Source organism: Myotis yumanensis, unplaced genomic scaffold (assembly GCF_028538775.1).
Source record: "Myotis yumanensis isolate MYYU_CA2020_CCGP unplaced genomic scaffold, mMyoYum1.0.hap1 SCAF_9, whole genome shotgun sequence".
In the NCBI taxonomy this organism is placed as follows: domain Eukaryota; kingdom Metazoa; phylum Chordata; class Mammalia; order Chiroptera; family Vespertilionidae; genus Myotis; species Myotis yumanensis.
The window spans coordinates 12,389,860-12,402,948 of record NW_027223760.1 but is presented as its reverse complement, the minus strand read 5'-3'; positions in this window follow the sequence as shown (position 1 = coordinate 12,402,948).

The window sequence follows — 13,089 nt, the reverse complement described above, 5'->3', positions numbered from 1 at the left end:
ATCACCAAAACGGGAAATTACACCACCAGGAAATGACTCATGCAGTAATTGAATTGTTTCTCAGGCGTATGTGGCAGCAAAGCCATGGAGGCCATTTACCCGATATGCTATTTCATGCATAACCCTACACTGTATACTTTATGACTCAATAAAAAATTTACAATTTTTTATCATAAACCTGTGTTTTCTATCAAATTTACTTTTTGGGACACTCTTTAATTATATGTGTTTACTGATGGTCTTAGGCAACCCCTGTGAAAGGGTTGTTTGATCCCCAAATGTGTCACGAGCCACAGGTTGACAACTGCTACTCTAGTGCATCAGAGAAAGGACCCTCAATCCCAGGTTCCAGCTCACTCATCAGGTAAAGCTGCCAATGCCTTAGGGCAGTGGTTCTCAACCTGTGGGTCGCCACCCCTTTGGCGGTTGAACGACCCTTTCACAGGGGTCGCCTAAGACCATCCTGCATATCAGATATTTACATTACGCTTCATAACTAGCAACATTACAGTTATGAAGTAGCAACGAAAATAATTTTAGGTTAGGGTCACAACATAAGGAACTGTATGTAAAGGGCCAGAAGGCTGAGAACCACTGCCTTAGGGCCTTAGTGATGGTCTGTGTGCTGTGTTGTCAGGGATGAATGTGCAGCACTGGCCCACATCTTCCTCCTCCTGCCTGTTCTCCCAGGTCACCCTGCTGCCGGCATCTAGCTGTTCACCATCCCTTTAGCTGCATCTTAAGGAGAGTTAACAAGTGCTGGTTCTAGAAAATATAATTAATCCACCACATTCCTGTTCACACCTCTATGGATAGGTGGTCAAATATCCTATCTAATAAAAGACAAAAAGGGTAATTGATGGTACCTTTGCTACGCTTCCCATTGGTTAATCAGGGTGATATGCAAATTAACTGCCAACAAAGATGGTGGTTAATTTGCATACATAGGCTCCAAGCCCCCAAGTCAAATTGCCCCGAAGCCCGCCGAGCAGCCAGGCCTCCTGGCCACGGCGCCAAGCATATCCGCAAGGCCTCCCAGCCCCAGGATCAGTGGAGCTGCAAGGCCTCCCCGCCCCAGGATCAGCAGAGCCGCAAGGCCTGATAGCTGGGGTGGGGCTCTGACCTGAGCCCAGCCAGAGCAAAGGCCTTGGTCCTGGGTGCCAGAGGAAAACTGGTGCCAGCAGCCAAGGGAAGGGAAGGCCTATTGCACAAATATCTTTATGCAACAGGCCTCTAATCTATATAATAAAGAGGTAATATTCTAATTTGTCCATTACGGTGTCCCAGTCACAACTAGTCTGTGGGCAGGGCCGGGGCGGGCACTTCTGCCCCCAGCACTAACATCAAGTTGCCTGGGTGCATCCCCATTCAGCACTGATATGATGCTGGGGGGGTGGGAGGGGGGAGTGGGGAGGCTGGGCTTGGCGGGGGACCTCAGGCCACATCCCCTTGTATGACTCTGGGCCAGGAGACCTCAAGTTGCACCCCCCGCGCCAGCACTGTGCCGGGGGACCTCAGGCCAGGCCCTTGGCCCACAGGGCTTGATGGGGAACTTCAGGCCATGCTGCCCGCCCTGGCTCCAGGCTACAAGACTTCAGACTGGGCCCCCTGCCCTGGTGCCAAGCCGGGAGACCTCAGACTGCGCCCCCCACCCCAACACTGGTCCGGGGGACCTCAGGCCATGCCCCCCACCCGGCGAGGCTTGATAAGAACCTCAGGCGGTGCCCCCTGCCTGGTGGGGTTTGATGGGGAACCTCAGGCCGCATCCCCCACCCCGGCACCAGGCTGGGAGGCTTGAGGCTGTGCCCCCACCTGGAGGGGCTTCTCAGGGGTGTGGTCAGCTGGGTCTAGGTCTCACCCAGTGGGGATGTGGCCGGCTGGGTCTGGGTCTCCTGCATTTTCGAAGTGCATGAGGGTGGTGGTCAGGGACTTGACTCTAGGTCCCGCAGCATGCCCCAGACTCGGACAGGAGGGAAATTTTATATACATTTTACTAATTTCTTTCATCTCTGGCACTTCTATTATAGAGAAACGGCAAATAGCAATATTAAAATATTTCTTCTCATTAATTCTCTTTTAATGTGCATGAATTTCATGCACTGGGCCACTAGTGTTATAACTGATGAGCCAAGGGGATAGAGCATCAGAATAACCTATACCCCTGGGGGAGGAGGTGTCTTCCAGTTCTCAGGGACTGAGTGTCTTGGGGAAACAAGGAAGAGAAGACCTCTTCACCAGGTTGGACCACACTGCTGCTTGAGGAAGTATTGGCTTCCCCAGGGATTCTAGCTTCAGCCCAGCTTTTCTTGTCTCTGGCCCTTCTTATTTGTATATAAATACTTGACTATTTACACTATAATTCCTTACCTTAAGGCTAGAGTTAGCTATGAATTGATACATTCAAATGCATGCTTTAGTAACTATACTAATAAAAGCCTAGGTCAGGCATAGGCAGCCTTTGTGTGAGTTCATGCCAAAACCAGCAAAATCTCTGCCTCAAAATTCTTCTGCCTGCCAACCCTAATTTTTTTAGAACATGTTACACCTACTTGATATCTCTTAAGGTGTACGTATGTGAAGAACCTTGAAGAAATAATAAAATTCAATCGAGCGACAAAAACACAGTATATGATGATGAAAAATACATTTATTTTTTTAAATTAAATCTTTATTGTTCAGATTATTACATTAGTTACTCTTTTTTCCCACCATAACCTCCCTCCACCCAGTTCCCACACCACCCTCCGCCCTCACTCCCCACCAACTGTCCTCATCCATAGGTGCACGATTATTGTCCAATCTCTTCCTGCACCCCCCACAACCCTTCCCTCCCGCCCCAAGAATAGTCAGTCCATTCCATTTCTATGTCCCTGCTTCTATTATAATCACCAGTTCATACTGTTCATCAGATTATTTATTCACTTGATTTTTAGATTCACTTGTTGATAGATGTGTATTTGTTGTTCATAATTTGTATCTTTACCTTTTTCTTCTTCTTCCTCTTAAAGGATACCTTTCAGCATTTCATATAATACTGGTTTGGTGGTGATGAACTCCTTTAGCTGTTTCTTATCTGTGAAGCTCTTTTTTTAATTTTTTTATTGCTTAAAGTATTACAAAGGGTATTACATAGGTGTCCCTTTTTTTCCCCTGCCCTGACAATCCCCTGGCCTCCCCACCCCGCCAGTGTCTTCTACCCATTGGTTATACTTATATGCATGCATACAAGTCCTTCGGTTGATCTCTTACCCCCTCCCTCCTGCCCCCCAACCCTCCCTGGCCTTCCTGCTGCAGTTTGACAATCAGTTTGAGGCAGCTCTGCCTCTGTATCTATTATTGTTCAAAAGTTTGTAATGGTCTCTATTATCCATGAATGAGTGAGATCATGTGGTATTTTTCCTTCATTGACTGGCTTATTTCACTTAGCATAATGCTCTCCAGTTCCATCCATGCTGTTGCAAATGGTAAGAGGCCTTCCTTTTTTACAGCAGCATAGTATTCCATCATGTAGATGTACCACAGTTCTCTAATCCATTCATCTACTGATGGGCACTTAGGCTGTTTCCAGATCTTAGCTATGGTGAATTGTGCTGCTATGAACATAGGGTGCATAGAACCTTTCTGATTGGTGTTTCTGGTTTCTTGGGATATATTCCTAGAAGTGGGATCACAGGGTCAAATGGGAGTTCCATTCTTAGTTTTTTGAGGAAACTCCATAGTGTCTTCCATAGTGGCTGCACCAGACTGCATTCCCATCAGCAGTGCATGAGTGTTCCTTTTTCTCCACATCCCCTCCAGCACTTGTCCTTTGTTGATTTGTTGATGATAGCCAGTCTGACAGGTGTGAGATGGTACCTCATTTTTGTTTTGATTTGTATCTCTCGGATTATTAGTGACTTTGAGCATATTTTCATATGTCTCTTGGCTTTCTGAATGTCCTCTTTTGAAAGGTGTCTATGTAGGTCTTTGCCCATTTTATGATTGGATTGTTTATCTTCTTTTTGTTAAGTTGTATGACTTCCCTATAAATTTTGGAGATTAGGCCCTTATCAGATATGATATTGGCAAATATGATTTCCCACGCAGTGGGTTTTCTCATTGTTTTGTTGATGGTTTCTTTTGCTGTGCAGAAGCTTTTTATTTTGATGTAGTCCCATTTGTTCATTTTCTCTTTAGTTTCAACTGCCCTAGGAGCTGTATCAGTGAAGAAATTGCTTCTGCATATGTCTGAGATTTTGTTGCCTTTAGATTCTTCTAGAATTTTTATGGTTTCCTGTCATACATTTAAGTCCTTTATCCATTTTGACTTTATTCTTGTGTATGGTGTAAGTTGGTGTTCTAGTTTCATTTTCTTGCATATATCTGTCCAATTTTCCCAAAGCCATTTATTGAAGAGACTATCTTGGCTCCATTGTATGTTCTTGCCTCCTTTGTCAAATATTAATTGAGCATATTGGTTCGGGCTAATTTCTGGACTCTCTATTCTATTCCATCGATCTATATGTCTGTTCTTGTGCCAGTACCAGGCAGTTTTGAGAACAGTGGCTTTGTAATACAGCTTGATATCTGGCATTGAGATCCCACCTACTTTGTTCTTTCTCAGGATCGCTGCAGCTATTTGGGGTCTTTTTTTATTCTAGATGAATTTTTGGAGAGTTCGTTCTAGATCTTTGAATTAGGCCTTTGGTATTTTAATGGGAAGTGCATTGAATTTATAGATTGCTTTGGGCAGTATGGACATTTTAATGATGTTGATTCTGCCAATCCAAGAACATGGTATGTTCTTCCATTTCTTTATGTCTTCCTCTATCTCTTTTTTCAACGTCCTGTAGTTTTCTGAGTAGAGGTCTTTTACCTCTTTAGTTAAGTTTATTCCTAGGTAGCTTAATTTTTTTGGTGCGATGGTAAATGGGATTGTTTATTAAGTCTCTCTTTCAGCAAGTTCACTATTGGTGTATAGAAATGCCATAGATTTCTTGGCATTAATTTTGTATCCTGCTACATTGCTGAATTCTTTTATTAAGTCTAAAAGTTTTTTGATGGAGGCTTTAGGGTTTTCTATGAATAATATCATGTCATCTACAAATAAGGACAGTTTTACTTCCTCTTTTCCAATTTGGATGCCTTTTATTTCTTCTTCTTGTCTAATTGCAATGGCTAATAATACTTCCAAGACTATGTTGAACAGGAGTGGTGAGCATGGGCATCCCTGTCTTGTTCCTGTTCTTAGGGGAAATGGTGTTAGTTTTTGTCCATTGAGTATGATGTTGGCTGTGGGCCTGTCATATATGGCTTTTATTATGTCGAGGTATGATCCTTCTACTCCCACCTTGCTGAGAGTTTTTATCAAAAATGGGTGTTGGATTTTGTCAAATGCTTTTTCTGCATCAATTGATAGGACCGTGTGGTTTTTTTCTTTCAATTTGTTTATGTGATGTATCACGTTTATTGATTTTCGGATATTGTACCATCCTTGCATCCCTGGAATAAATCCTACTTGGTCATGGTGTATGATCTGTCTGATGTACTGCTGGATCCAATTTGCTAAGATTTTGTTGAGGATTTTGGCATCTATGTTCATGAGCGATATTGGCCTGTAATTCTCTTTCATTGTGTTGTCTTTCCCTGATTTTGGTATGAGGGTGATGCTGGCTTCATAGAATGAGCTTGGAAGTGTTCCTTCCTCTTGGATTTTTTGTAGTAGTCTGAGGAGGATTGGTTTTAGTTCTTCCTTGAATGTTAGGTCAAACTCCCCTGTGAAGCTGTCTGGTCGTGGGCTTTTGTTTGCTGGAAGCTTTTTGATTACTGCTTCAATTTCTTCCATAGTTATTGGCCTATTGAGATTTTTAGATTCTTCCTGATTGAGTGCTGGAATGTTGTATTTTTCTAGGAATTTTTCCATTTCCTGTAGGTTGTGTAGTTTGTTGGAGTAAAGCTGTCCATAGTATTTTTTAACAATCCTTTGTATTTCTGTGGGGTCTGTTGTTATTTCGTTTCTATCATTTCTGATTTTGTTTATTTGGGTTCTCTCTCTTTGCTTCTTGGTGAGCCTGGCTAGAAGTTTGTCAATCTTGTTTATCCTTTCAGAGAACCAGCTCTTGGTTTCATTGATTTTCTGTATTGTCTCTTTGGTCTCTATGTCATTTATTTCTGCTCTAATCTTTATTATCTTCTTCCTTCTGCTCACTCTGGGGTTTTCTTGTTGCTCTCTTTCTAATTCTTTGAGTTGTAGAGTCAGATGATTTACTTACCATTTTTTCTTGTTTTTTGAGATAGGCCTGTAGAGCTATAAACTTCCTTCTCAGGACTGCTTTCATTGTGTCCCATAGGTTTTGGATTGTTGTGTTTTCATTGTCATTAGTGTCCAGGATGTTTTTAATTTCTTCTTTGATCTCATTGGTAACCCAATCAATATTTAATAACATGCTATTCAGCTTCCTGTAGAGGGCCGCCTGGGAGGCACCTAGACATTTTCTTATTATTATCAGCTGAACTCAGAGTATAGGCAGCCATGCCCTGGGAACATGCTTCCCCAATAAGGCTGGGCATGTTAATCAGGCAGGCGCGGAACTAGATATGTAAATCTAGGCCTTTAAAATAAACCTGCTGTGTGGCTCAGCCGCTTTTGCCGCCCCTCCATCAGAGAGGATGGCGCCCACCTGGCCCCAGCTTAAGATCTATTTCTGCATCTTGGTCTTTCTTTAATTTCTTAATCCCCAGCTCCTCCGCTCAAGAACCTGTCGTTTTCCCGTGCGGGTCGTGGGAAACAGAAATAGCCCACCGCAAGCTTCCAAGTGTTTCAGTATTTTGGGTTGTTTTTATTGTAGTTTCTTTCTAATATTATGCCATCGTCATCTGAGAAGATGCTTTTTATGATTTCAATCTTCTTGAATTTGGGAAGACTTTGCTTGTGACCCAATATGTGGTCTTTTTTTGAATCTGTCGCTTGAGCACTTGAGTAGAACATATATTTTGTGGCTTTGGGGTAAAGTGTTCTGAAAATGTCTATTAAGTCCATCTGATTTAGTGAGTCATTTAGGATTGCTGTTTCTTTGCTGATTGTTTGTCTAGAGGATATCCCGTGATGTCAGTGGTGTATTAAAGTTCCCTACTATGATTGTATTCTTGTTGATCTCTCCTTTGATATCTTTCAGGAGTTTTTTTATGTATTTGGGTGCTCCTGCATTAGGTGCACATTTGTTTACGATGGTTATATCTTCTCGTTGTATTGATCCCTTTAGTATTAAGAAGTGGCCTTCCTTATCTCTTGTTATGGCCTTCACTTTGAGGTCTATTTTGTCTGATATAAGTATTGCTACCCCAGCTTTCTTTTCCTTTCCATTTGCCTGAAAGATATTTTTCCATCCCTTCACATTCAGTCTGTTTGAGTCCCTTCTAATGAGGTGGGTCTCTTATAGACAGCAAATATATGGGTCATGTTTTTTTATCCATTCAGCCACTCAAAGTCTTTAGGTTGGAGCATTTAGTCCATTTATGTTTAAAGTTATTATTGAAAAGTACTTGTTTGTAGCCATTTCTTTTTTTGTGTGGCGGTTTTCTTTCTGAGCTTTTTATTTCTTCTTTTTACACCAGTCCCGTTAGCATTTCTTGCATTGCTGGCTTGGTGGTGATAAACTCCCTTAGCCTTTTTTTTTTTTTTGTCTATGAAGCTTCTTATTTCCCCTTCAATTCTGAATGCTAGCCTTGCTGGATAGAGTATTCTTGGATTCAGTCCTTTGCTTTGCATCACTTTGTAAATTTCCGTCCATTCTTTTGTGGCCTGATGTGTTTCTGTTGAGATATCTTTTGATAATCGAATGGGAGATCCCTTGTATGTATCTTTCCATCTCTCTCTTGCAGCCTGTAAGATTCTCTCTTTATCCTGAACATTTGCCATGGTAATTATGATGTGTCTTGGTGTGTGTCTTTTCGGGTTCACCTTGTTTGGGACTCTCTGTGCTTTTGTGACTATTTTCTCCCCCACCTCAGGGAAGTTTTCTGATATTATTTCTTTGAGTAGGTTTTCTAATCCTTGTTCCTCTTTCTGTTCTTCTGGCACCCCGATTATTTGTATGTTGTTTCGTTTCATGTTGTCCCAAAGCTCCCTTAGGCTCTCCTCCTGTCTTTTGATTTTTTTCTCCAATTGCAGTTCAGTTTGGGTGTGTTTTGCTTCCTTGTCTTCTAATTCACTAATTCGGTCCTCTGCTTCTCCTAGTCTACTGTTGATGCTTTCAATGGTGTTTTTTATTGCAGCTATATCACTCTTCATTTCTTCTTGGGTCTTGCATAAGTTATTGATTTTTTCATCTGTTTCTTCTTGCTTCTTGCATAAGTAGTTGATTTTTTTCATCTGTTTCTTCTTGCTTCTTGCATATGTTGTTGATTTTTCCCTCCATCCGGTTTATGCATGCTAGCACACTTATTCTGAATTCTTTTTCTGTCAGGTTGCATGCCTCTGTCTCACTTAGCTGATTTTCTGGTAAGTTCTCCTTTTCTTTCCTTTGTGGGTTTCTTTGCCTTCCCATGTTTGATCTCACTGACATATCTAGATGTTGAGTCTTTCAGTGGCTGCTCCATGGGTGGCATTGGCACCTTGGGCTGTGGTTGCGATAGAAGCTCCTTCTCAGTTGGTAGCAGCTTGTTGGTGGGTGCTGTTCACAGGTGTGGTGGCTCTTCTGACTAGTGGGGGGAGGCTTCACGTACAGCTGCGGTTCCTCAGACGGAGGGTGTGGTGATCAGGAGGCTGCTGTTGCTTGGATCTGCTGCGTTGATTTAAAGGCACAAAATACAACACAACAAGGCACAACGTACCAGGCACTGAACACAAATATATTCACGATATTAATAACCCCAAATAAAGGTGACCACCCGAAGTAAGAGAATTAGGGGATAAGGAAGAAAGAAGAGAAAAAGATAAAAGAGAAAAAAGAAAAGAAAAACAAAATCACAAAAAAGGAGTGCAAAAATGAAATTGGGAAAAAAAGAGGGGGGTGGGAAAAAGAGCGAAAAAAGAATGAAGTAGAAGAGAGGAAGTGACTATTTGTAAGAGGAGAAAACTGATAGAACTGCCACTAATCCCAACAAATTCCAGCAACAGATCCTTGGAGATGAATGCAAACTACAAACAACCAATGATATCAAGAGAGGTCAAGGGAAAACAGAAGCACAAAAATACCCGGGGGGTGGGGGAGGGGAAGGAGGGGGAAAACCAGCAGAAAAAAATAAAAAGAAAAAGCAAAACAACCTCACAACCAGTTCTAAAAAAGCAAAGAAAAGCACAAAACATAACAAACAAAAAAACAATATACTCAACAATCAAGCAAACAGCAAGAAAACAATAGAAAGATAAGAGAAAAAATATTTGGATAGTGAAGAAGGATAAGGGATAGGTGTATAAGGATTTAGAGCAGTGGATTGGAAATAGGATATATAAGTAGGGTGAAAATAGACAGGGGGTAAAAAGACGGAATAGGGAAAATCTAAAGCAGGAATAGGGTAAGAGAAACAGGACACCAAAAGGGGAAAAGTGAGGAAGAGGGTTTTAGCATAGAGGTAAAATTGAGGTAGGGAAAATTGATGCTAAAGGAATGATGAAAATAGAATGGAGAACACTACTCCCAAAATAAAATAAAGAGAAAATAAAATGGCACTTTAAAAAATGGTAAAATGATAGCAGTAATAATACTGGTTAAAAATAAAAACGTAGTAATTAAAAGGGTAAAATCAGGTGATGGAAAAATAAGAAAAAGAAAAAAAATTGGTTTCTTAGTTAAAAGGTGAAAAAAGAAAAAATTTGCAGTAGTGAAGGTCTTTCGGTTCTCCTACTCTTCAGCCTGGCTCGCCTTAGTCCTGCCAGGTATTCAGGAGAGTGTTGAATTTCCCTGCGATACACTGTTCCTCCGTGTTGTAAATCACAGTCCTGATTTTGAAGCAGGACGTATTTGTGATCCAGATTGCCTTAATTTGTATTCACCTAAGAGTCAGTTTGTGGCTCAGACTCTGGGTGGCAGTGTTTTGGGGTTGGCCTCTGAGGCTATACGGCTTCTCTATTCAGCAGCAAGGGTTTATTTTCTCTCTTGCACTTAAAACTGGTTTTCAAAGCTCTTTATCTGACCTTCACTTCTGAATGATAGCTTTGCTGGATAAAGTAATCTCAGTGGTAGATTCTTGGCATTCATCACTTTGAATATTTCTTGCCACTCTCTTCTGGCCTGCATAGTTTCTGTTGAGAAATCAACTGGAAGTCATATGGGTACTCCCTTGTAGGTAACTGACTTTTACTCTCTTGCTGCTTTTAAGATTTTCTCTTGGCATTTTAATCATGATGTGTCTTGGTGTGGTCCCCTTTGGATTCCTTTTGTTTGGGGTTCTCTGTGCTTCCTGGGCTTGGAAGTCTATTTCTTTCACCAGGTAGGGGAAGTTTTCTGTCATTATTTCTTCAAATAGGTTTTCAATATCTTGCTTTCTCTCTTCTTCTGGCACCCTTATAATTCTGATGTTGGTACTCTTGAAGGGGTCCCAGAGGCTCCTTACACTATCTTCATATTTTTGGATTCTTTTTTCATTTTGCTTTTATGATTGGGTGTTTTTTGCTTCTTCGTATTTCAAATCTTGGACTTTATTCTTGCTATCCTCTGGACTGCTGTTGGGAGTCTGTATAATATTCTTTATTTCAGTCAGTGTATGCTTAATTCCTAGTTGGTTCTTTATCACAACATCGAGGGTCTCACTAGATTTCTCGAAGGCCTCACTACATTTATCGGCGGTCTCACCAGTCTTTTCGAGGGCCTTACTAAATTTATCGGCGGCTTCTAGATAGTTCTTTAAAGTCCTTAAAAGTGTGGTTTTGAACTCTATACCCAGCAGTTTGCCTTCCTCCATTTCTGTCATTTGAGTCCTGTTTCTTTGTCTCTGCATATTTTGTGCTTCGTTGTGTTGATAGAGTACCTTTCTGTGCTAAGTGTCCTAATTACCTGAGGTAGACACTCTAGGTGCACCCCTTTGTGGGCTTTGTGCACAGTCTTGTTGTAGTTAAGCCTTGATTGTTGTAGTTATCACTGTGAGGAATTGACCTCCAGCCCAATTGGCTGTGAGAATCAGCTGTGTCTGCAGTGGGAGAACTTCTGTGCTAGAGACTCCCCTCTGGGGCAAGACTTGCTTCAGTGGGGCTTTGGTGCTCACGGAGTCTGCCCCCTGAGTGTGTCTTTTATGGTCCCATGGAGCTGCCAACTGGATGGTCCCACTCTGACCTCTGGGCTTCCTGGCTCCTGAATCTCTAGGGAGGTGCTAATCTCGCCTTTGCCTGTGGCTATCCAGCAAAAGCCTCCCAGCAGGGCTTGGTCCCATGGGATCAATAGGGTGGGACTAGCAGTTATGGCTGCTCTCAGTCTTGCCCTCAGAGGCTCTGGGAATCGCTGCAAGCCCCAAGGAGAGAAAGCTGCCCTCGGGTTCTGACCGATGCTAGACAGTTGCACTTCTCCTGTGGGAGTCTGGGTCCCTAGAGACCCGCCCGGAACTGGAGCTCAGAGCCTGAGACTCCCTCCTGATTGAAAATGACAAACGCGCCCTCAGCCGCCAGCCTGCTCCCCATGCACTACGCACTTTAGTATTTTACTTCCGCACTGGGCCTCCTCTGAGCCTCGGTGTGCTTTTTTCTTTCCTTCTAGTTGTAGAATTTCCACTCAGCCAGCCTTCCTGTGGTTCTGGATGATGTCCATTATGTCTTTTATTTGTATTTTTGAAGTGGTTGTTCGAGTCAGCAAACTCCGGTGTTTTTCACATATATATTTTTTTAATATTTTATTGATTTTTTACAGAGAGGAAGGGAGAGGGATAGAGAGTTAGAAACATCCATGAGAGAGGAACATCAATCAGCCTCTTCCTGCACACCCCCAACTGGAGATGTGCCCGCAACTAAGGTACATGCCCTTGACCGGAATCGAACCCTGGACCTTTCAGTCCGCAGGCTGACGCTCTATCCACAGAGCCAAACCAGTCCGGGCTACATTTATTTTTTAATGTATACATGTACACTGATAGTCTGACCGAAAACTTTATGACTCTGATATTATCCGTGGGACTTTTGCTGCTGTATCACTGATGACAGAGATTTTACATCAGGTTTATATTTTGTGACCTTCAGAGATATGCACGAGCTACTACTTTCATCCGTCCGACTATTCCTATTAGGAGACTTAACAAAATTCATCAGTGAGAACAAAGATTCACAAGCATATATGGTTGAAACCAAAACACTGGTGGGATATAGGAAGGCAGGAAGAGTTAAGGCAGAGGCATAGAAATTGCTCTTCCCCTCTCTCGTCAATCCATGTCTATGGTCTTAAAGATAACTTGTTATGTTAAATTGTTTATTTATCTAAGATGCACCTACACTGAATTTATCTGAAAAATAAAAAAGTCGATATTAAGAAAGAAATTGTAAATGGAAGATTATGAGAGGGTTTTGCATACCAGCAGAACTTAGTGGCGTGCCATGTTTGGCATGCGTGCCAAGGGTTGCCCACCCCTGGCCTATGTGGTCCTCACGTCCGTGCAAGCGATGTCATCACAAGATGACCATCACAAGATAGCCACCAAAAGATTGCCACGTGCCCAGTGCCGCTCTACGTGGTGAGGTCTAGGACTCCCATGCCTCCACACGGCACAGAGGAGGCCAGTATCGGCATCTCCTCCACCTCATGTGAAGGAGGCGGGTCCCAGTGGAAGAGACAGGTCTCGGTAGAGGATGGCAGCTGAGGGCGATTGGGCCCACAGGGGAGGGCAGCTGGGGTCAAACAGGCTGGCAGGGGAGGGCAGCTGGGGGGAATGAGGCCAGTGGGGAAGGGCAGCTGGGGGAGATCAGGCCAGCAGGGCAGTAGTTAGGCATCAATTGGGCTGGCAGGGGAGCGGTTAGGGAGCAATCAGGCTGGCAGGCGGAAGCACTTAGAGGCAATCAGGCAGACAGGCAGGCGAGTGGTTATGAGCCACTGGTACCGGATGGAGAGAGGGATGTCCGACATCCCTTGAGGTGTCCCAGATTGGAGAGGGTGCATGCCGGGCTGAGGGACACCACCACCCCCCATGCACGAA